The sequence below is a fragment of the Temnothorax nylanderi genome, unplaced genomic scaffold, assembly GCF_030848795.1.
Source record: "Temnothorax nylanderi isolate EJ_2023f unplaced genomic scaffold, tnyl_v1.0 TNYL_tig0028_pilon, whole genome shotgun sequence".
Taxonomy (NCBI): Eukaryota; Metazoa; Arthropoda; class Insecta; order Hymenoptera; family Formicidae; genus Temnothorax; species Temnothorax nylanderi.
The window spans coordinates 461,385-488,147 of record NW_027249090.1 but is presented as its reverse complement, the minus strand read 5'-3'; the positions used below and the strand labels follow the sequence as shown (position 1 = coordinate 488,147).

Below are 26,763 nucleotides of genomic sequence, written 5' to 3'. Positions count from 1 at the left end.
GCTCAACACTGAAAGACTTTTATCGCTAAGAAATTGAAAATTCAGGATTAAGATAAGAAGAAGTTGTAAATAATAATGAAAAATATATTTTGAATTAAAATTAAAATACAATATAAAATATCAAATCTTTTGTTTAATTTCCAAAGTATCTGAAAAAAATCGCATCACTTATGAGATGACCCAATATATCGAGATAGTGTTTTGCCTACTCGATCCGAGCAATTTAAGGACAAGCCTGGAGGTAACTCGATCGAAAGCAGGCGCGTTCGAGAAGACCTAGGGCGTGCCGGAGATTACGATCGATATGCTCTTTAAATTCCTCGCGAAAGCCTGCCCTCGATATTGCCGGCGCGCAGATTCCCGTCCGACATCCCGGTCGGCCTTTTCGGCATCACGCACCGTGCGCGTTCGTATGGCGAGCCGTAAGTACACCGAGCAGAGAGGACGCGTACACGCACCGACGCGGCACGGCGCGGCGCGGCGATACATACCGTGCGCGTCGTACACGCGAGGACGTGTACGGGGACACGACGAGTACGTGTCCTGCGAGCGAGAGGTGATCGAGGGATAGATGCAGAGAGCCGTGGGCTCTCTGCTTCCGCGTGCACGGACAATCGCCTTTTGACGTGCGTAGCGACGTGATTAGCCACTTTCGCGCCCCGAACACGAAATCGCCGTCTTATCTACCTTGGAGAGACTTGGAGTATTCGTGAAAAAAATTCATGTGTGTGAAACTCATAGGGCGATCTTATATTCAAAATTGTCTTAAGTCTGGTCATGGGCAGTCTTAAGGCTCCGTTTGATCAATAAAACGTACAGTATCTCGAGATTGTACTTCAGACGATCTTGAATATAAGGTCGTGCTATAGATTAAATAAAACTCTAGCCATGATTCACATAAAGCTCCGTGACAAATAGCCGCCGCTAACGCAATAACGGGTTGCTTATCTTAACAAAATTCTCAATGAGATATGAGAGATGGTAATGCGCGCGAGATAAATTACCACTTCTCAAATATTTTTTCCTATCGTTTTTATTATCGCTATGTTTTTTCACCTTTATCGTTGTAATTATTAATTTACATGCACAGTAGGCTTGCAATAATACGTAATATTGTTCGGAATATTTTTCACCGTTTGTTCACCGCGGTTACGGCACTGCTTACGCGTGCGTGTACGTACGTACATGCGTGTGCGCGTCGTCCATCGAAGAAAGCTCCTCCGCGCTTGAGTAACGCTACGGGACTCTCGTGAGTCTCTCCTCTCGGCTCTGGATGACCGCGGCCGATCGCCACTCGCATGAGCATTCGGATCACGCTGCCGGAGCGAGCACGTAACAATTTCTGTTCTTGGGACTGGAGCCACCGGATCGTCGATCTTTTCGTTCCTCACTTCGACTTCGCGACGCGCATTCGGCGCGCCGAAACGATTCGACCCTCCCGATTCTTAGGCCTTGACTCTTAATTTGGGCAAGGGCACGTCACGTGAACGTTTCGTACAACAAAGAACTTGGAAATTATCATATTGTTCCAACAAGTTCACGCTGGCTAGCTTGCAACTCGCTACTACAATGTTGCTTTAGAGTTGCCTCGTCTCGTTATCAACGTCTCGTATGCAACGGTTTTTTGTGCATCACATGGCAGAGATTTATTTTAATATAAATCTCTTTGTCGTATTATATTTGTCAGAGTACTATCTGAAAGAAGCGGAAAGAATATAGACGAGAATAAAAGTTATAAAATTATAAATAAGAAGTACAGTAGATTTTTTTCAAGTTAGCAAGCACTTAGAATTCTGTTATGTTTAATGAAGTCAGATAAATAACTTTCTGCATACGTTGCAGCCTTCCGGTCATGCTCGCGCATCTTTTCGTCGCTGATATTCAATTCCGAGCAAAATCCTGTCGGCTAATGCGACCATTAGGAGTCCCAACCGCGATAAGATCAATCCTCGCGTGTCGCAATGCTGTTGTACTTTCCGAGGTGTCAGCCATTTGAGGCCAAAGTTGTCGGTTTTACGGGCCAACGTGTTTCAGATTTCGATCGATGATGACGACGTTTCGACATTCGGACTGCCGGTTGATCATGGTGCAAGATTTAAGTCTTGATTCATCAGAGGGGATGGGGGGGGGGGACAAAGAGAGGGGGGGGGCGAGGATCCGATTGATAGGCGCATCAGGCACACGCTGAATTCTTATGCTAATGCGAGAAAGGAGCCGAGAAGACAATACATCCACACGCGAACTCCCTGGGGGCATCTGTATACACCCTGCGTTCCGTATTCTGTATTCCGTCAAGTGAATTAATACAATCACGAGGACCGCCGGGTGATTTTAGATGCGGTGAGATCGTGTTCGCCACCCGGTGCTTTTTTATTGAGCTTTCTCATCGGGAAAGGGGGATCGTCGCGAAAACGCCTAACGGGTCCAGATTTACTCTTTTCACTGGGGAGCATATGCGGCTATGCGGTCAGATCGAATCGGTCACTCTGATGCAGACACAAAAAATATTTCACAAAAGATATTTCTTTTCGAATGCGAAAGTGATAGAGAGAAGATTATTCTCACAGAAAAGTTGACTCATTGTTCTCGTCCTTTCCGCAATGCTGATTCAATTGAACATTACAGTTCAAAACGCGGTTGCGTGCGTATAATCCGAAGAAATAGTCTCACGCTTTTAATACCGACCTTCATCAATTTTAATTGAATAGCTTTAATTAGCCTGAAGGAAGATCCATAGAGCTTTAATGTTTTGATAAACGGAGATTGACTTAGAAATTATTGTTGTTCTATTAAAAAGTCACGTTTATGTCTTTCGCTTTTCTAAAACTTTATAACGTAATGCTAACGCACAAAATAGGTCAAATCAAAGACTGCCAATGAATTCGTTTAAACTAATGTCCGTGCATGAATATGCAAAAAACCGTTGCGTATACGTTTCTTTTACGTGATCGATTTATTGAGTCGCTTGCTAGGAAAGTATAAAGTCGTCCCTTGTCTCCTTTCTCCTTCTCTCTGACGGCTCTGCGATGCACGATACACGGGGATCTCACTTCCGGTTAGTACCCGAAGATTACGGTATCGATGACTTCCGTCAATCACGGATATCACTGAATTAGGATTCGTCTCAAATTATCACCTGAATTTCGAAAGATTTCGGAAAATCTTCGAATGATTATTTTGAGATAATTCAATGTTTTCTTTCCGCAAAAGTATAATAACATCATTAGTTAATTATATCTAGTTTTAAACACGTGAGGTTAGATGTGTGTTGTAAACTTGTTTTACGTATTCGAAGCTCTTAATCTTAATAAATACGTGAACAAAAATTTAGGTAAAAAAAATTAATTAAATTCTTAAAGATATATCACGACAAAGCAACACTCAGACGATGATTAAACTGAAAATCTATATGTATATTAATTAGCTTTAGTTATTCATTGATTAGCTACTCCCTAATTCTCTGCTAGATCATGGATTCAGCTGTATGCATGTAACGTATACAGGGAAAATTAACCACGATTAACGCTAATTGACGACTGGTGCAATCCGTTCTAAATGAGTACATTTCACTCGAGCGTTCGGGAAGTGCTTTTATCGAGAAATACGCAACAACTTTCCGAACGATCGCGAACGAGGGGCATATTAGAGACGCTCATGCGTGGTTTTCTTTCTTTGGTCGTTGATGCAGAAGAGAAGTTGACTGGCAGAACTTAAGGCCGTCGCACACAAATTGACATAACAGTAACAGGCGTAGCGTACCAAATGCCTTGTCCGATGAGATACGCTCGTATCGAGCCACCATATTGTTGCGCAGAATTTATTTTGAGTGTTTCATTAGTCGAGACGCTTATACGCTGTGCTTATGCACTTATGTAAATTTCTGTGCGGTGGGCTTTACGATGTAACGGCCGTTCTGCTTCGCCAGGGTGGATGAATGTAGCATTTCTCGCATTACGATCGTAACTGTTCGCTAAATGACAAACCGCGGAAGAACAGATAAAAATTTACGAGTATTGTATTAATCTTTAGGGAGATTGTAACTTAATTATTATTAAATATATATGGGATTTCTCTTACAACAGTCCCTTTATATGAAACACAGAAAAGATTCGAAGGTAATCATTTTTAACTATAACACTGCATGGAGATATATTTATTCTTCCACAACTAATCTATTTTCAAAGAATTTAAGAAAATTGCAAGTACGTGTCCCTTTCTTCTGTTTTTAATTAATTTATAGATATTTGACAGCCTTACTTGTTGTTGATTCTTATACATATATATTCTTGTACATGCTCTGTAGAATTCATCTACGTATTAAAATTGTATTTAATATTAATAAATAATAGATAGACACAAAATATTAAAAGATTAACAGAGATTATGCAAAATTTTTGAACTTATCTTAGTTATCAGTTAAGTTTTGCATGTTTCATTACATATATATCTAATCTACTAGGTGCCATACATTTTCTGCGGATGATTTTGGCCAATATTTACAATTAAACAAAAATATTTATATTAACCGAAAAATCAATAAATGAGATATATATATATATATATATATATATCATTCTATTAATCAATTAATACGCGAACTTTAGAAACGATTGATATTAAAATTAAAAAATTTCATAAATTAACTTAAACAAATTAATATAAGAAAATATATTGTATATACAAGATATAAATATTCCAATATCTTATATTTATTTTTGTATATAACATAAAATTGCACGGATATAACTTTTCTCTCAGAGATGAGAATACATAATGTTAAATGAAAGAAATTAATGTTGCGTCATTTTTTAAATAAATATAAGAATATACGAGATTATACTGAAAAATCAACCAGTCCGCGTCCGGTTAGTTGGCGGATTAGTCGACGTCGTGCCAAGCGAAGTCATCCCCGACGAGCGACGAACGAGTGGCCCTCACGTAGGCTGGAGGAGGGAAACCGTAGAAGGTGAGAAACCTCTCGGAGGCTCCCGACTGACGGAGGCTCCGAGCCAGGAATTAGCATTGCTTCTCCGGAATCTCTTCTCGTCTCTCCTCCGCTGAGCGCTGCCCCTCGTTCTTCTCTCGCGTCTCTTCTCTCGCTCCCTTTCCTCTTCGGTGCTCTCTAAACCTCGGTTTCCCGTAATTATTTTAGTCCCCTCGTCTCTCGCGCGATCCGCCCCTCGTTCCCTGGTCGTGGTAACGCCGGAGATGTAATCGTGGCTTACCGAGAAGGAATGCAACAATTTAGCAACTCGTTTTATTTTTATCTTATACGTGGAGATGCATTATGCGCCCACGAAGAAGTACAATTCGTGCCGACCGACTATTATGTCATTTTCTTTTTACAAGCTAACCTGTTGGACGAACAATTATCTGATGTATTGTTATGTCACAAAACAATTTGCGTCAAATTAAATATTCTAGCATAACCCAAAAAGTATCTTTAGCTATGACTATTTAGAAATGACTAAAATATAATCAAGTTTTATTTCCAATACGTTATAAAATCTTCAAGAAGCGCAATTAGTAGAGCATCATTATTATTTGCAATCTCGATTATTTGGAAAAATGCAAAATGTGCAATGTATTGTAATATTGCGAGAATTAAATAATCAATTGAAAGCTCTCTCGTTTTAGATTTTCATTAACTTAGCATAGCGCGCAGCTTCTTTCGCGCGCGAGCGATTGTGACCATAAACCATAAGAGTGGGTATCTAAACAATTAAATTAAGCGCTTTTGTATCGACTGTATCGTGCGTTATATGACTAGTAGCTAGTCATATAGAGCCGGGAAGCTTTTCCAGCATGTTGATCTCTTCATCCGATTAGCGCCGGTCGGGGAAGCGACTATTCCGCCATACCACTCATTTCGCTCTCGTGATACATTTTTTTTACTCTTTCTTTCATCACGCATCGCCAAGGAGATCCATAAATAAAATTGATACGATCTTTTTTTTTTACGTACGTACTTAATTTTTTGCACATAAAACGAAACGAGCGGAAGTTTCTCAAAATTGCATGAATATTACCATGACGTTCTCTCTCGTTGGATCACTATACTATATCTTTGCCTATATTCTCCTTATCTATCTTTACACTTCTTTCTATTCTTACCCCGTCATTGTCTTTACGCGTTCTTGTATTTTCTCTCACAAAGTTTTTCTTTTTTATACAATTATGTCTGAAACTGTACATAAATACATGTCGCTGTTGATTAATTTATAATACATTATTCAGAAATTTTCTAATATTTTTTTTATCTTTCTAAATTCGGAATAAATAGTACTTTTAACGAACACGCGAATATTTGGCATGTAAGATTTTGATGGGAATAATCGAAAGTTCGTTAGTTCCAATATTCTTTGTTCTTTTTCTTATACAATTAGTAAATATTGCAAAACCGCGTGCAACTAGATATATTCGTATCACGCATCGTATACTATCTCGGTATTGGTTTATACGCACCACCTGCTACGCACACCCGCTGTTAACCGTCGCGTCGATATCTGAGTATACGCCTGGAAATTTCGTTGAGTCGATGTCCAGGATACTAAATGAAAGGTGGCACGTCGATTATCTGATATCACGGAGAGACAAACAGTCCTTGACAGTTTTTTTTTTATAATCTCGGACAAGGATAAAAGAAACGCGCTGAATATAGGCACACGAAGTACAAAACTTTATAAACACATATATATTTTTATTGTGTCTTACACTTGGCAGAAATCCTGATAAAATCAATTAAGATTTTATCTAAGTTTTTGATACCGTCATGAAATATTTCGACTGCTGTTATTAAATCCAACAATTACTTATTTTATTATTATTTCTTCTCACATATATATTGGATATCTATTGTGCAGTAATGTTTTATACCTGTAAATTCATAGATTTGTTATATCGCATGAATTTAATTTAATTCCGCCAAAAATTAAATGCAATTATTAAGATATAAAGCTCACGATAAAAAATTCTTCATCCTGTTTTCGATTTAGCGGTTTTTTTTTTACCAATCTAAGGATGCTAAACACATGCTAGGAAAGTGCGCTGCAGACAAAAGACTGAGGAAAAGATGCGATTAATGCTCTGCGATTAAACTCGCAAAGTCCAGATAATACATAGAATTGATGACATTCTGTCGTATACAAATGTTCTCACGAGCGAATTAATTTAACGAACAAAGAGCAATTATCGAGTGCGGTTATGAAGCAATTTATTAAGAAGGTTGGCGAAGGGCACGCGAGAACAAGGAGCAAGAACGGTTCAGCGATTTTGTGACTTACGTTACGTTACTACGTGCGCTACGTGCGCGCGGGCGACAGACCCCGCGTGCGTAGCGCGTATTCGTGTGCGTGTGTGTGCGCGCGCGCGCGCGCGCGGGAGTTACGTACGGGCGAAGGGGACAGACCGACAGAGATAAAGAGCACTTCCGGACGCGCGCGGGGAGAGACCAAGGTCCGCGTATCTGTTGCTGCTGGCAAGGAGAGGCGCAGGAGAACCCGCGGGAGAGTCACACCTGAGTGCCCACGCTTCCTCTTATCCGTTCCCTCCCTTTTGTCTCTCGCTCGCTCGGTCCCGCTCGCCCTCACGCGAGTCCCACAGAGCTCTCCCTCTCATGCCTGGCCCCTCACTCGGTCTCTTTCACCTTCTCGCTCTCGGCGGGCTACTCCCCATCCCTGGGGTACACTATCTCTCTTTTTTTTTCTCTACTTCCTCTGTCCTCCCCTCGTACAAATGGCGCGCACCATCTCTCGTCATGTCGTGCCCCACGGTATCCTGCGCGAGCGACGAGTGTTCCTTTCGATAGGGACAATAGAGGACTTTTCAAAAATTGTTCGCGATTGTCGCGGAGAAAGAGCCGAATAAGATAGGAAAACTGGAAGAAAGGTTTCTAGAAAATATTTCCCAAAAGGAGAAAAATAAGATGAGAGTTAGTCAATAAGGATTAATACAGACAATTGAAAATGTTATTGAAATTTTTTTGTATTTGACGGGGATATCCAATTTTACATTTCGATTAAACAGCATACAACGACTACCAGGTAAATCGTGCAGAAGATAACTAACGGCAGGTAGATGAAGATGTCAAAGAGGTATTTCGCGTGCGGGTTCTCTTGACGTGACATTCTCGGATTCTTGTCGGCTTTCATACGAGACGTAATTATTCGAATGTGATTCGTAGGCGCTTTATATAAGCAAAATCTGATGCATAACGAGACGAATGGCTTTCGATCGGCGCTTAGGGTTACAAGTCGTTCAACTCACGCGTATCGGTTTACACGAATTACACGATCATGCGCGCGATACTATAAGGCAATATTGTTGACTCGTGCTCGTCTCATTGATATCTTCCCTCCGCTATATTTCTCGAAAGCGGAATATTGCGTGCTCGCATGCGGCCGTAGGTATATGCCACGCAATTTTAGCGAATAAACCCGATACTGGCGTTTTCACGATGAGAAAGCTTAAGACCGAGTAATTTTTCATGCCTACCGGTATTACTAATTGCGACTTATTACATGGCAATGAAACTTCACTTAACAAGGGTGTTATTATGATAAGACGTTTTGATTACAAGTTCAGCAAACGGGTAGATTGAGCTTGCCGTAGAAAATTATTGATCCTTGTTAAAGTATTGTTGTTAATTTACATTGAAAGAGCTACTTTTCAGAAGGCTAATTTTCATAATCGATTTGAATGCATAAATGGCTCATTGCCAAAAACTTTAAATGATAATACCGGAAGCTGTTATGAGGATACCTATAAGATTTAATTTGCGTACAAGTTGCAAAATAATGACAACTCGTTCAACTATATGATGTGAATTTTATATTCTAATAAGTACATACGTTCGAATGGATGCCAATCTTTTCGGCAAACTTCAGATTCAGCGTATCTTGTCTCTGATTAATCAGACGATAGCAACCACACAAGTGCCAACCTGATTCGGAGCATCGTTCATGTTACAAACATTCGCTCGGATTTCCAGTGTCAGGGAAAATATAGATGCAAGATGATCTTTCGTCACTCAGCAACTCGATTATCACGCGCTCTCGGCTCCTCGAAGACTGGCAATTGACTTTTAATCTTTAAGAAATCATACCTTGTTTTACTGATCACTACTTTTAATTAAAAAATACATTTAAAAGACCGAATTTTTTAAATGATATGAGGACCAGCAAATATAAAACAGAAATAGTTAAAGAAAAAATTAAGAACGCGATGATTTGATATTGTGATCAGTGTGCTAAAAGAATTAATAAAGCTAGATTAAGATTTAGTGCAGATAAACCTGTACTTAATTGCGCGACTTATAGCTCTATCAAATGAATCTTCGACAACCGCTTACAAAATTATAACGACGAGGAAATGTACAATAGAATCGAAATTCGAACGAGCTATAAGTAAAGAAGTTAAGTGGTCCTTTTTCCCACGATGTATCGATTCAGCGTGTACTTAAGAGACTTTAGTCGGGCATATATCAACGAAATATAATTTAATGTGGCGCGCATACAAATCCCCCCGTCCTGCATTCTCCAGTCTCTCCGGACGTAGTTCTCCTTAATCGAAGGAGGATGTGGAGTCGGTTAAGCCGAAGTCAGTCAGTCAGTTTCATTTGAACGTCAGCTGCCCGGATGTCTCCCCCATCTGTGGGACTCGTGTTGCAGGGAACAGAGGCACCCATGTGAGACACCTTCTCCTCCGTGCTCACTCACTCGTCTGCTCACTCAGGTGGACCCATACACGGCGTGCGCGTGTATGCAGCACGTAATGCGCGCGTATCACGCCGTACACGGATACATCTGGACGCCAAGTACATCTGCGTACTGCGACGGTCACTATCTCCTCGACAAAACTCGCCGCTGAATTGTCGAGACTCCCGATACGCTGTTGCTACCTTATTGGAGTACGAGATCAAAAGTCACACGTCGTACGGGTCTTCTCGCGTGGAATAAAACCGTTACCCAACGTTCTCGTTTGGATCTTTTGAATAAAGAAGACGATCGGATCGATATCCCGATAAATCCACTGATCAATTTCGAAGGTGTCTAATGAATAATTTACACTTGGTCCGAATAGGTGAAAGATCAGTAATCAGGGGTCACTCTCCGCATTATGCATTCGCTCATTTATTCGATCTTCTATCCGACTTTTAAATAATCGAATATATATGCATATTAATTTCGGCTGCCGTTGTCCGTTGGTTTCTTCCTGAGCTAACAGCCTGATCAAGCTTATCTTGTATATTAATGAACTCTTTATCCACAAAAATACAGTAACATTTTTCTTAGCACCTTTCTTTTTTTATTTCAATTGACGTATACAAAACATGAAAAATTTGGCCAAATTATTTCAATGTTTGAAAGAGTAGAGAGAAATAAATAAACAAGTATTGATGAAGATAATTTTTATTGTGTGTTGTTATAACAAAGTTATTCATATATTTACTGAAATAATTGAATATATACAACATATAGTTGACGAATATTTTTTTGTCGACATTTAAAAATACGTATAAATTTATAAATCAATCATTGCTGGTCTAAACAATCTGGATCTGGTTTCATGTGAGAAAATACGTATTATTTTTTGGATATCTTGCATCTGATTCCATTGCAAAACTGCAGGTGTTGACGAGCTAAGCACTTCTTGCGTGGTTGTAAACATCACAAGAATCGTTCGCGCGATGTAATAAAAAGTTCAGAAATATTTCAGATAATATCGTGATCTCGCAAGTACCATCCTGTGCTATGCACGTTCCTTTTACTATTCTATTTTTACCGCAATAAGATATATAAATATAAAACTTCCTCGTAAGGTGCTGAACAATCGCTACAATTACAAAATTACATACATGAATGAAAACGATGTTGAATGAAAATGTTATTTTGACAGTATTAGCGAATAGTTTTACTGTTATAATTAAGAGTAACGTGAAGGATGTAAATGAAGGATGTATACGTGAGAAACACGAAAAATCGTTCTGTCAGTACTCTATCAGCAAGATCCATATCTCGAGAAGCAAGTGACATTCTATACGAATTCGTGGAAGCCTTCTCGGATTAAAGTGACCAGTTACGATGACATACAGCAAATGTAGCAGATCACATTGCGCAAAGTCTAGTTGACAAATCAGAACCGTGTTCTCCGTCGAATCTTCGCTACTCCACTCCGCAAGCAAACGTGACATTCGAAATCAGATGATTCGGCTCAAAAGATTAGGAGGCATCGTATGCACAAGTGCTTCGCAAGGTGCAAGTGTAGATCTAAATTTTTGAAATCGTATTTTTAATTTAATAGTCAAAATTCTTTTTTGGAATTGAAAATTTTCTTCGAGCTGAGGAACTGAGAATCTTCTTTATTCCGTTGCCTTTTTTTCTGTAACACTTTCTGAATATACCACTGGAGAACATGATTCTTAGAATAATCATTAGAGTCATTATATAGAATGAAAGTATTACAATTCATCTCCTTTTTCGTTGTACTGTCGTATTGCCAGCTACAAACGGATGGGTCGGTGCGATAAGCGCGAACACGATATCGCCGGCACGAGCGAACGTGGAAGAGTATGGATACATATGTGCGTGCGACGCCGACACGCCCGGTACACTGCACGTTGGATATAATGAAAATGCGAAGCAGAGAAGATTTACAAGAAAAGCTCCCGGATGTGGGAAACTTCATCTTGATCAATTAGCGGTCGAGCGTAGGTGTATCGCGGAAAACGTGATGGAAATGCAAAAACTATAGACCGTTCTGCACTATGCAGAGCACAAAGATACGCGAATGTGCTCAAAGCATGATGTGGCGACTTGTAGAAATATTTGCAAAAATACTAGCCGAACTTTGTGTCATGAAACTTCTCGACAGAATCTCTATATGAATTTTCTCGTATATTAAATCTCTTTGTAAACAGTCTAACGTGTATTTTAAAGAAATTTGTCTACGCGTCAAACGATCGAGTTAAACGTGATTAAAATCAACTTGTCAAGAATGCAGCTTCGCTATTGATATATAGCTTTGTTTGGACACACTGTGTATATTCGGCACTCTTCTGCAAGGTAGGAGGGGATTCTCTGTCCTGTCAGCGCCTCTTCGGGTTCAACGATCTCTGCGAGTCACGTGTGAATTCGTTAACCCGATATATAACATTAAGTTTGGACAGTGATTAGATAGATATTTCTGATATATTTCCACATCGAAAATATCCACATTTCTGAAACCTGCGTCAGACTTTGACGTAGACTTTGTACGTAGTCGATTAGCAACGTAATAATTTTGTGTCTCATTGATAAACAAAAATCTGAGTTCGTTGTTCTAACTAGAAAGAAAGTTTGCAATGTATAGTTACACATCTTCGAAACAAAGACGTCACATCTTATTTTCTAATCTAAAACGATAATCGATTCCGAATCGTTAAAAGCGTGAAATGTTGGCCAATGGGAAACGAAATATATGGCCAAGAAAGCGATAAGGGAGATCCTTCTTTCTTTTAACGGAACCGTATTACAAACGGCGTTTGGCCGCGACGACGTGAAAACTCGTATCGTATATATATGGCACGGCGCGAGTCGCATCGTTTAAATGCAACAAAAGTAGAGCGCTGTCCACGTAGGGCAAGGAAAGTGAGCGGAAGACAGGTGAGTGCAGGTGAGGAACGAACTCGAGGTGCGGATGTACACAGAGCAGAAAGAGAAGAATCGACTCGCCCGCGGGTAGATAACCTACCGCTGTTGTAAAGTGAGCGAGGGGACCGTGTAAGGTAACTGAAGTTTCTGACCAAAGTGAAGGAAATACATCCGCGAAACGTATCGTTATTATTTATTTTTTTTTTGCCAAAGACAAGCTGACATAAGAAATCGCAGAATTGTTTAATATACACGTTCAATTATACTTCGTATATTTTTTACATGCTTTAATATATTAAACAAAGAGATATAAAAATATATATAACTTTATAAGTTATGCCATTTATAACATATTTTTGATAATAAAGTATTAGCCTGTTTCTGTCGTAATCGTTTTCGTCGTGAGGAAGTGTCGCTCCTTTCAAAATTGCTGGCTCCTCGATTATGTCACGGAGAAAATTGTCATTATTTCTACTCCGATGGATGCGTTTTCCACATCTTAACGATCACCTTACCTCCGTATAACAACCGCCGGCCGCGATCTCTTACCGTCAAAAGGCAGTCAACAAGATTAGAAAGGTGTACTCAGCGTCCGAATGCACGTAATTACCTAATGAGTCACTAGACTCACTAGTCTTTTATTACACGGACATATTAATTGTTTCGTTCGCCAAATAGGCAAAATACATCTCTATCACATAATTCATATTATATAACGTACAGCATCGTGATTTAATGTCGTGTAGTCTGTAATAATCTCCAACCCAATAAAGGAAGTTGACAAAACTTCGCGGAGAAACTTAAGTACCACAAAGAGAATTTTTTTTTATCAAAGCCAAAATATTCTTCATCTAATCTAGAATTTAGTTGGCGAATTATACGAGATGCAAAATCGCTGAGTTACTATTTCAACAGGAAAGTTCGGATTTTTCATCATCCTCCGTAGAAATGTTCATCTTTTAATTCTATTATTACTTTATTCTTGTTATTACATTATACGGATGGTATGTGCCAAATGTTAAACACGAAGAAGCGAGAACAACCCCCTTCGGACGTCCCAGGGGCTTCCTCGCGCGGGGTGTCTCGTGGCCGTGGTTCCGAGAAGCGAACGGGCAAGAGGGTTAGCTCGGTGGTTGGTAGGAGTACACACGCAATGAACTTGTGTGCGGAGAGTTTAATGTGTTCGAAACAGCGAAAATATGAGCTATAATAAAAATTAGACGTGATAACTGAGATATTATAATGTTTACTCTTGCACATTATATCAATACGCAAACGTAATTTCGAGTTTTCTACACGGGATGATGAAAAATGTGAACTTTCTTGTTGAAATAGCAACGCAACGATTTTGCATCTCGTACGAATTGCCGGCTGAATTCCAGATTAGATAAAGAATGCTATACTTTCGAGAGGCTTTGGGGAAAAAATGATAGACTTTGTAACAGAGGTAAAACGAAGGCTTGGCAATCGTAAAATTTGGAAGTAGGCCATCGTGTAAGTTTATGACCAAAGTTACGACAAGAATTTACGTATGCATGCGGTACAGGCATAATGCATATATAAGGAGGACGTGGCTGCGTCTATATACACGTGTACGGTAAACGCGCGTACACGAAAATAGCTCTGATATCTATTTTTGCTAAATAATTGCTATATTCGATCTCACAGTCGTCGAGGCTTAAAAGAATATTATGCGTCGCACCGACCGCGAGCTTCGATCTTTTGTCCGCTACCGCAGCGATACTCCGCGAAAGTGTAATTTCCATTGCTCTTTTCGAAGTTGAATTGTAATTGCGTAAAAAAAAAAGAAGTGTACGGGTACGCTCGAATGTATCATTTAGAAACTGAGACCGTCGAGTGGTCGCTATTCCGGGAAACGAGGGAGAAAGGTTGGCGGCTAACGGCGGCCCGACGACGCCAAGACCGTGCGTACATGCATAGGTACGCACACGCACGCACGCGTCAATCCGCATTGGGATTCACGAAAGCTCGGCCGTACTCGCGAAAATTGAAAATAACGGAATTACACCGTCTCATGCAAGTCGATGTCACTTTTAATGTCTTTCGTGTCCCTTCATATCTGTCTTTCGCGAGCGGGAAGTAGATTCCGTGATATTTCGCTTCAAATTTTGATCTTCTCTCTTAAAAGAGAGCTCTCGTTCTTCCTTCTATAAGTAATATTTATTTTGCGCCGCAGTGTCAGTTATGAATATCCGTCAACTTAATATAGAATTGCCCGCGCATGTGTTCGTGAATACATGTATCGTTCACTCCATACATTATTCACGAATCCTTAGGCGAATGTTCACCACGTGGCTAAATCCGCCTCGTTCGCCCACGTCTGCATGTTATGAAAAATATATGCTACGGCCTTGATATTATTCTCATTATTTACCTTGAATTTAGGCAAATATTCAAGTTCAGATTTTTTTACGCGTCTTCACTAAACACCACTCTGCAAATCGAAAACTCTATTTAAAAAAAAAAATAACTTTCTGTTTATTCTATGCGTTAGGATATTATTTATCAGATACTTTAGTATTTTTTAAAATAATCTATGTACTATGTACGTTTTTGACAATATACAAGTGACTATTTTATGATTTATTAAATGTCGCGGCTTTAACTTTCGATAAATACGAAGTATCTGATAAAGTCAACTTTCTAGCCTATTCTATAAAGACTATGAACTACAGCACCGTACAGATTATTATTTTAAGATTGACTCAGAGAGATGATAATACGTCCGACGTTCAAAATACCAGACAACTTGTTACATCTGTCCCAAAACAAACGTTATCGGTCAACGTCGAAGGGTCACGACTTCTTCTATATTAATAATAAGTTAAAACCTGGCCAGTTATCGGGAAACGTGGAAACACAGCAAGACAGAACCATCGTCGTTATCGAGTATCACCAGCGGAGGTTGCGCCGGCAGACGTGGCGGCGGCAGTATGGTGGTCAATAGTGGGGGACGGCAACAACGGCGCGGCGGTGGTGTTGCTGCTGCTGTGGTGCCCTCGCCTACGTCGGGGCGACCCGGGGTGGTTGGAACGCGCGCGGGAAGCCGGGTGGGACAGGTGGAGAGAGCAACTCTCCGCCGCCGGTGACGTTTTAGCTCATGCAGAGGTGAGCCAGCAGCGAGAGCCCCGTGGTATTGACCGGTTGCCTCCCTAGCCGGTTACCTAGCAACTGTTTGTGGCCAACACACCTATGAAACCTTGGAGATCTGACTTTAGCCTACAGACCACCCATCCGACCATCACCCACCCATCCAGCCAAGAGGTGAGCCCTGCTTCCTCCCCAGCCCTCTCCGCCTCGCACACCCTCGGCCGCCTCTGACGCTCTCTCCTCGCCTCTCCATCTCTCTCTCTCTCTCGCTCTCTTTCTCTCTTTCGTCCGATCGAATCAGATTCCTGGGGTTCGGGGAAGAAGCGCTCGATCATTAGGACTTCCCTGTAAGTTCTCGCATTCGTACCTTGGCGCCGTCCCCATCCCGCCGATGGTGGGGGGGACTGAGGGTAGCTAGATGATCGGCCGTTGTTATGACCACGAAAACGCACACTGGGGAGAAAAAAAGGTTTCGTGTCGAATTCGATTGCCAGGCGCGGAGAAGTCATCACGATAATCTCTCTCGTCATTGCTAGCCGAGGCTAACCTTTTGGCCAGGGACGTGGCGGAGTCATAATGTCATCGCATTTACGATGTCTCGAGTGTCATATCGATCGCTTTTGACTCTTTTTTTATTTCGTTCTCGGTCATGCTTCTAGGAGAAGGATGAGATACTATTTGCTTCGTAATTTGCAATTGCATTATCTTTTATGATACAAATTTCAAAAATTATGATTGTGATGTGACGTACTTATTGAATAAAAGGAGATTTCAATTCTCGTGTTTCTCTCAATTTAGTTTTTACAAATTTCATATATGATTTCTTCCAATCATGATATCATAATAGAACAATATATATTACACTCACCTTGTGCTATATTTTTAAAATGTTTTGTCTGACTTATAAGAAATATTCTATTCATGAAGAGATGAAAGGTCAACGTATCCTCGCAAAATCTTTTCATAGTCGTAGAATCGCTCTATTATATTTTAACTTTTACTTTATTTTGCCGCGCTATAATTCTTATAGTTTCACAATCGGCTTTGGGGCTCAGGAAGAAGTCCTATTATCGCGCGAGAGAAATGCGTGAGAAGGAAAGCTCGCGCGCGCGCGCGCATACGAGCGCGAATATGGTGAGTGGTCATTAGATGAATAATAAATTGGTGAATCGAGGGTGTGGTTACACGGCTGGAACGAGCCCGGGTTGCCTGGCTACGAAAGCACCTACATCGAATCCTCCGGCGTACACGGCCGAAGTTGGATCCCTCCGCCGCTGTCGGCCTCGCACGTGCACCGAGCGGATACGTGTGCGGCGAACGCGACGGCGGCGGGCCGACGCGGCTGTGTGGGTACATGTGTGTATGTATGTGGGTGCATGTATGTGTACCAGCAGCTATAGGCTAACATTATCCACACTACCATCCAGTATGGTCCTCCTCCGGCCGGAGTAAAATCAACCGGCTAGCAAGCTAAGCGCCGATCAATAACCGGGGACCTCGGCGGCTCTGCTCTGCGGAGTGTCTTCCGTGGAATACAAACGGTCCTCGTTATAGTTCGCTAACGCATTCTGGCGAAGGCGAGCCGTGTCCCGGCTAACGTAACATTTCCGAAAGTCGAGAGGCACGGTGAGATATAAAAACAAAATTATATAGGGATTTCAATTTTACAATAAACGGCCTATTTATGTATACTTATTGGTGCTATCCGTTTAAAACTTTACATTTTATTTTTGACCAAAACGACTAACCAGAATGGTCCCATAACTAGTTTCCATTAATTTTTTGGATTATTTTTTAAAGATTAAAAAAAAAACGAAACATTAGTTTCGATTATATTACATTTATCTTTATATCTGTCATACAATGCGGCATTGTGTTATCGATGCTCGTGGATAAAACGTCACAATTGTATTTTTTAAAATACTATTAGCTATTTAAAAAGTATCTCCTTGCATATCAAAATAATACGTTATACAATTTATGGATGTCTGTCTGTAACGGAACAACATCAATTCTAAATATCTAACTACAGCGCGAGCTGTACAATTATCCGCGATGCATGCAAAACGTTATAGCTTCTCGATTAATCGGCAGCGTGTGTCTCAAATGACGTACGTCGAGAAGACGAGCGGAGCATGAAGCCATTGTACTACGTGCAGCTTTCGTGAAAATCGCAGTAACGCCGGCTGGCGTGCTGAGAAACCCGTGAGGACGATGACGAGGCCCGTAGCCGTAATGGCGCCATTGTTCCCCGCTGCCGAGAGAGGAGAGATGTGCACGAGAATCGAGGTTACGAGAGGGGAGGGAACGAATTGGCATTTGCGTAATAGGAATACGAGAAAATACTGCGACGTTGTATCGTACGATGATGAATCTCGAGATGTCGCGGACGAGAGGAAGATTCGGTTGCATAACTTTGCGCGACTTGTGTGTCCTTTGGATGTTAGCGTAAAATTGAGACGTAATTCACGATGGCCATGGCAATTTTTTAATCCGCAGAATAGCCTATAAAACATCAATGCAAGAACGATTTGTGTGTATGTATATTAAAAATAGAGGCTAGCTTTAAATATAAAAAAAATAATATAAACAGCATAAATATATTAAACTGAAAAAATATTAAATTACTAATTAATTTATTAGATATCAAAGAAAAAATACAGAAAACATAAACAACCAAAAAAATATTGAATGTTTTTCTGCTAAATAATTTACATTTTATCTTTTAGATATGTATTCTATAATTAATAAAAGTGAAAATTTATGTGGAAAGTAAATTGTTTCATATAATATTAATAAAGATTATTAATAAAAGATAAAAATAGATTGAGTATAAAAAAATTGACATTTTTTAGTGTTTCTTTAATTATAATACGATTTAATTTCGTTAACATGCTCAGCTTAATATTAAAGAGGAGGCAAATAAAAAGTTTAGGTGAAAAATTACTGAACAATAAATTTCAAATTTGTATATAAGAATAGATTTATATAAAAATTTATATAAAAACTTTAAAAAATGCTATTAAATAAATGTCTTTTTCTAAATATATATTACTTATCGATTTATTCCTTGTGACATAATGTACAATTATTTTACTAATGATATAATATTCAATTATACTCGATCATATGAGTTAATAAAACGTTCTTAATTTTGATCACTTTAAACTTGATCACAGATTACAATCATCATTGTATTAATTATCTCGAGTTTCGATTTCAAAAAGTATAAGATACCCTATCTTAGTCTTTCTCGTCTTAATGCGAGTACGAGACGTGACTCGATGCAAGACATGTCTCTCGCGATACGCTTTTATTTTCGTAATGTCGATCATTATCAGCACGATGGTGCCTAATAGAATTCATAATCGAGCTACTCAACGAACATCCGCTGTGGCGCGGCAACAATTATCGTCGTCGAAGCCGCGGGATAGTTCGAAGGTGACCATGCCGGTCTTCTATCGGTTGTAACAGTAGCAACGGCTGCTGATGATCTCGTAGTCAGCAATGCGGAACGGACGCCGACAGTCCTGTGCATTGTTCTGCCTTCTGAGTAAACACTAATACTGCTAACCCACGCTCTTGAAAGATACTACACCAGTTCCCACGAGTTACGAACACGCGAATTCAAGGTACCGCTGTATTATGATTACGGATATCTTACACAACGTTTATCCGAGCTTCGGGGACCGCCAAGAGATCTTGAGACTGGCGTGCTGTCGCGCGAAAGGAATCCCAAGTTTTTTTATCTCACGATTATCCAACGATTCGTGATTTTAATTGGGACGGCTCTCATAGTAACATACGCAAATACGCATATAAATCCTGTCTGCGTTCCGTCGAAAGAAATATTCCCTTTCTTAAATTGTAACGTCAAGATAAATGGAATGTAAAACGTATAAGCCTAAACTTTTTCGCAAATATATTATGCCACGGCTAAATTGTATTTACTCGCGCTTTCCACTTTTAATTCTTCCAACCTTTCCAATTAATTCTTCCAACTCTTAAATTCTTTCAACAACTTTTCTAAAATTAATAACAAATGTTTTTTTTAGAATATATATAATAATATAATTACAATTATACTTGATTAATATTATAATTTATATGTATACTTATATACATAATCAAGTACGGTTTAGCTCTAAAATTAATCATTTCTATAAAATTTTGAATAATTACTACTACTACTGCTACTACTACTAATTACTACTAAAACTTTCTATTGTAAATATGTTATTACGTGCCTTTGTAAACATGTATAAATTAATTAGCAATATAATGTATCTTTGTATGTATGTTTTTTCGAAAACAAATTGATTTAAAAAAATAACATTCAGCAGTATAGCGTAGGTCTTACGTTTCCTCTTATGAGCGACTCATTAGCGACATTCCACGTCGTTGTCTGACTCATCAGTAATACTTCGGTCTGTAGAGTTTTGCATACCGACGGACGCAAAGTCACGTTGTGATACCAATTCCACTTTACAATCCAGATCTGTCATAATGTCAGAGATTAGAGATATGAAAGAGAAATATATCATTCGAATATTTCTATTACGGTATACATATTCTTCTTGAGAATATAGAGTAGATTTAAATTATGTTTGGTAATGTATTTATACATATATTATTTATACATTTTTATGCAATTTAATAATTTATTTATAAAATAATTGTCATTTTGCACTCAATAAGAACGTCTAATTATGTTGAATTGCCATGAGAGTGTTCCTGATATATACTTAGTAAAAGCTTGCAAACATACGCCGTCAAATTATGTATAATTATTCAAAGTCTCTTCTGAGACTTATGAAAATAATAATTTACGCGTCATGTACATGAGAAAATCATATACGATATCCCCTCGCGGTATTCACTCGCGATCGTTTTCGCGACATGAGTATAGTTAACGATACGCCTATATCTCGTGTCTTAAACAATTCGCACATGCGTACGAGATTACATTCTTCGAACGAAACAGGAAACCCCGATTGATAAAAGAATTAGTTTGCAGGAGATAAGATCGTTTATCTACATATATCGAATCGGAGACTGAAGAAGATCTCTGCATCCGTCGAAGGCGTCGCCTTTTGCGCGCGTAACGCGATGCGTGAAACGAGATGTTGCCGCGCGTCGGCGTGCACCGGAATATCACAATGCGCGCGTTGTTATGGTTTTCGCGATGCGCTGCTATTCTGCAGCGGGCCGGATAACAGGATATACGGTGTCCGATGAACATCCCGGCGCAATACGCGGTCTCTCTCTCTCTCTCTCTCTCTCTCTCTCTCTCTCTCTCTCTCTCTCTCTCTCTCTCTCTCTCTCTCTCTCTCACACACACACACACACACTCACTCTCCGCCCGTTATCGACCACGCGCGACACGTTTGCCACGCTCATAGATACACGTTCCTTTCGATACACCGATAGCTCCGCGTTGGACGACACGTTCGCACACGCGGATCTTTACGATCGCGAACGGAGCAGGCGCGCGATACGAGCAAGAGGACGAACCACTCGATGCGCGACATGTCTCGCAGATTCTGTAGAAACGTGTACCACGAAAATAGTATCTTGAGTATAACGCGAATGGAAAGTAAAAATATATACAATTATTATTTTGACAGCTTTAGGTAGCGCGAAAGTATCAAACTTAAGGATGTATCGGACCTAATTTTCAAAGCGCTACCAAGTGGATAAAAATTTGTGAGAATGTTCTTTTAGTCTTCCCGATGTGCTACAAAAAAGTAGAAACAAATCCACTAAACGGTTGCTGAGATATAACGATTTTAATTTTCACTGATTTTACACGTATTCTTATGGGAAGAGACGATTTTGACGGATAAAACAGCTAAAAAAATGTTGAAGGAGCGCTACCAATATTTTGAATTTTTTTGTACATCTAGTATACGAATAGATGAAAATATCTGCCAAGTTTCAATTGTCTTCACTACACCGTTTAAAAAAAAATAAATTATAACTTGAGATAATTGTGCTGTCGGCACGAATGTATCTCGATGAAAAAACATTTGTAAAGTAAAAAATACCTTTCTAGGAGTAAAAATAAGACTCCTACTATCATTTGAGTATCTTACATCTAGATTTACTATGCGTTAGGCGTAGATATTCAAGTATTTCAAATTTCATGCACTTTTGTCTAAGATTGTACCTCCGATACATCCTTAAGGCAAATTAAATTGAAACAGTAGGAGCAAAAAGGACTACGAGAAATGTCAGCAGATCAAATTTTTGTTAAAACTTCTATTGATTCTACACAGTAAAAAATTTTGTGTCAATGGAAGTCCACTCTCAATTTTGTGTTAAAATAACTCATTTATCGTGTTATTTTTGACATTTAGAAATGTTATATCGACATTTATAACATTTCTAAATGTCAAAAATAACACGATAAATGAGTTATTTTAACACAAAATTGAGAGTGGACTTCCATTGACACAAAATTTTTTACTGTGTATTGATTTTGTTTCAACGATATTTTCATTTTTCTCTCTTCGTACTAAAAAATGCAAATGCTACGATTGTCTTAGACGACCGTAGCGAAATCGGGTTGAGAGAAACTTCTATGACGTGCGGAACACACCTATCCACGATCTAACCCTCCTGTTTATCCCACGGGGGATAAAAGTGACTTCGGACCGTGACAAAGTAACGTGACGCAGTTGCACATTCACCAGCCCGCAACGTGGGTTAGCGCCCGTGTTAAGTGGTACCGGTCTATCGGAGGGATGCTGCCCTGACATTTAGGAGCGTGGCATTTAGCTCCGGTCTTCCCCCTTGTTAAACATCCCTATGCAATTTCCTATCTGATCATGAGACACCAATATTAGCGGGAGAACATCTCCCGCCTTTCCGGCTGACATAGTGCCATCATCAGAGGCGGATCTATTAAAAGGACTAAAAGAAGGTGTTCGAGTATATCGGTTTTAAAAACTGCGATATGCGACAGTTTTAATCAAGGCAATTTCAACCTCATTTCTGCGTTTATAATATTGCTCTATTTTTTATATAACATTTAAACGAGAGCATTTAATATAACATTATTTTTTATATAACGTTTATATAACAAAACTGTCACGTTGAGCTACATGTCTCATTAGGGTATTGTATTAGAGTCCCAATTTTTATGATAGATTATTCATAAAAAACTGGAATATGCAAGAGCGCAATATCTGTTGAATTTTGAGCGCACAAGAATATTGCATTCTAGATTTTCAAATAGTTTTGCCTCGGGCCCTATTAGCTCTAGAGCCATTTCTGGAGCTTATTCTTTTAGCTCCCTTTGTATACACTTCTCATAGGTTTTAATAGCTTGTGGGACTGAAATCTACTGTATCGAAACATATTTTGGACCAAAATTAGATATGTTAGGACGAAAGGACTTCTAATAATATAGATAGGCAGTACCATCAATATATTAATTTCTGTTGATGGATTATTACGCACAAATATTTTCAAATTAAACAAAGCATTTTCCACAAAAATAACAGTAGTATGTGAGATAACTTCTCTTTTTTAATTTTTCTCGGATATTAATTTCTAAAGTATTTTATAAATTACATGTTTATTTAAAACTATTTTAATTATACATAGAGAATATATAATAAATTATATAAATGGATAAAAATACGATGATATTATATAATCATAATTTGACATTAATTTACGTAGTGCAAATTTCTTTCTGAATATTATATATTAGCATCCATCAAGAATTCTAATTTAATACAAATTCCTATTATACGGTAAAAATGAAATAGTAGTACATATGCATAGAATGAAGTGTAAAACTGTGATAAATACGGTTTATGACGGTTACAATTTTTTATTGCATCATTTACAACTGATCTTTTCGATCTCCTTCGGAGTCAGCTGCCTTTTGAGTAGCTACCTTCGATGACGATAATAAATATCCATTAATGTAGCCGGCGCGCGGCGCGGGTAGGGGGATAGTTATCGCATCGCGAGCTACAGAGGCAGATGACTCGAAGAAGGTCCAGCTGCCTTCGATCACTAGCTTATTGTCGAAACCATCCGTTCGTCGAAGATGTGAACGAACGGGGAGAGAAAGCGTTTAAAAAAAACAGCCGATTCCTCTCGTGGCGCGTTAGAATTTTGATGACTGGACGAAACGTCGTGAATATATCATTACATGTGATTATATTCTGTCATTGAAAGACACGTCAGAACGTTTAATTCGCTGTTTTAATTTAAATGATAAATAATAATAAGTGGAATAATTCAACGATATATGTAATTCACGCTCTGCATATTAGAGAATTGTTAAGTTGTGTGTAACTAATAAGTGTAACTAACGAAGGTATGTGTTTTATTTAACCATTGTTGGCCTGAGAGGTAATAATATTAAATTGGGTTATAATGAAAAGTGTGATGCAGTATCTCGCTGGTATAAAGCAGAGAATAATATCAATCTTATTTCAACCCTTTGTCTCACGATAGTTTACTTCACCTCATATATTATCGACCGCAGCAGGTGATATCTGTGAATACAGATTCACGTGTATACGTACACCAGTGCGCGTACTGGAAACACGTATTTCGGAGAAGAAAACGGATGAAGGACGCGCTGCTGTTGATACTTATCTCCTCTTTCATTAACTCTTTTGCTACAGAAGACGGCTGTAATCAGCTTACATATTGCATCCTCCGCGTATGAAAAGAGTCAACAGGTGATTAAAAACTGTTTCTAAAAATAACCACGTAGGAACCGTAGCTGAGAAAAAAAAAGAATATTTATTTATCGATAAAGAGAGAAAATTTGCTCTCTTTTCTTAATCTATTCGGTTCTGAGACAAGAAAAATACGACACGTTTGTATTAATAAAATGAATACGGAATTATTTTCTTTCAGTCTAAACATCAATCGGAGCTTTTTGATCTTGTTACGTAAATTACTCAAAAGGCTTATTTAAATTCACACCTGACATTGTTTGCACGATACATTTGCAATGCGTTTCCATTTTTGCGTTCCTCGCATTTCTTCACCGAGAAATCTAACGGCAAAAAATTGCATAATCGACTTTGCGACGTATTTTAGTAGATCCTCATTTCAAATGACAAAAACGGAATACGTTACGTAGTCCGATCCGGCTGCGTATTGTTACCTTGGGTAGCAGGTGCCACCTTGCTTCGGGATGAGCATCGCGCGTCCCGACAAGAACGTTCTTAACTCTTTACACACGCGCAAAATGTATTCCGCATCTGCAAGATGGTACGGCGGTTGCAGATGCACGGACGGCTATCTCGCGGTGCCCAGCGCGCAAGCGATAATGTTTGCTGATCAGTCGATTACTCGTTCATCAAAAATTACGCAAGCCGGTCATACCGCGGCGTATTATATACCTTCGGCGTACTTTTTTTTTTTATTCACGCTCATACTTTCAACACAGATCTCATACGAATGTCGATTCGCAGTTCTCTTACAATATTTGGAGTACATTCGTAACTTCGAACAAAAGATTCATTTCTAATATAGACAAGTTTCTATAAACTTGGATGCGTGAGCTCCGCCAAAGTGTTATGGATTTCTCTAAATAAAAAATAATACGTCCGTACATGTCTCTTTGCGAAACGATGCTATATCATCGCGCGACTGGTACGTGATGGATCGATTGACGCAGCAATTAACCGCGCGACGATCGATGTTGCGTCGCGCGTACGTCGAATGTCCGGCGTGCGGCGAGTGGCGACGGCGGCACGGCGCGGCGCGACGGCCGGCGCGGCGGCGTGGCGTTTCGCTGGCTCCGATTCCCGGAGATAAAAGGGTGAGAGAGCAACGGCCCAGACAGACGGAGGTATCTCGCGGTATTCACATCTTGAAAGCTGCCGGCACGCGCCTGCAGCAAGGTGTGCCTCTCACTTTATTCATCCACCTCCGGTCTTCGGGCGCAGGAGCAGCTGTTGCCGGGGCCGGAGCGCATGGCGCGTGCCACCAGGTACCTATATAATAAACCGGGAGATAATGTCAGGGTGCGTGGCACTACGCCACCGAAGACCCTTCGCGGAGCGAAGTCGATCGAGACTAGCGAGAGAGAGAGAAGGAGCAAGAGAAAGAGAGGGAGAGGAGAGAGAGAGAGAGAGAGAGAAACCGCGCGGGAACTTTTTAGCTTCTATGCGATCGAGGGGAGATCGCCGACTGTGACGTGGCACATAGGTGGGTGCGAAAACTTGATCGCCTTGGATCGGACAACGTAAATTCGCTTGTCCGTCTCTAGGCCCAGGTGCAGCGGCAGACTTTTCGCTCCATCTTAGCTCTATGCCCTCATCTAAGATTAAACGCGATCTAATTTCAATATGTCATTGACTAATGTTAAAATCCATCAATAATTATAAAGATATAAGTAGAAGAGAAATCCCATCAGTATTTCTCAATTTATCCGTAATTAGCTTTTTGTTGTTGAGGTCTATCACAAAAAATGAATACTTCTTCCAATTAGTAAAAGTGCTTGAAATGCAATTTATAGTAGCAATGAGAGAAACTATATAAATAGATCAATAATTTACTTTTTCCGTAAATATTGATATATGAGGTAAAACAATTTTATGTTAATTTATACTTTATAAAAATAACTTAATTTTTTTTATCTTGTTGTATAATAATAAGTTATTAATGCAAAGATTTAAAATATAATGAGTATTGATTTTCTTTCTTCGTTAACGATACGCGATAATTAGTAAAAACCATCTCTCCGCTCTTATTACTCGTTGCTTATTTAGAATTAATTACTTAATTAATGTGACTATGACATCTGTCGTCGTTTCGTCAATGCGAACGAACTTTTATTCCCTTCTTTCACCATCACCATTGTGCTGCATTTCGACACTATTACGTTTGACATCCGATTTTAAAATCAATCTTTTTAAAATATAATCAGAAGCGATGTTGAAAGTTAATTGCATGAATCTTATTATAGGCTAAATCTTTCGATAAAATTATAAGTTTAACACAGACATAAGCTTGATAAATTAATATAAAAATTTGGGAA

At 39.4% G+C, this 26,763-nt stretch overlaps 1 long non-coding RNA gene across 1 annotated transcript in view; it reads left to right on the top strand.

The window, feature by feature from the left end:
• LOC139770237 (uncharacterized) overlaps window positions 1-26,763 on the top strand; it is a 106,988-nt gene that overhangs the window by 4,434 nt on the left and 75,791 nt on the right. The window lies entirely within an intron of this gene.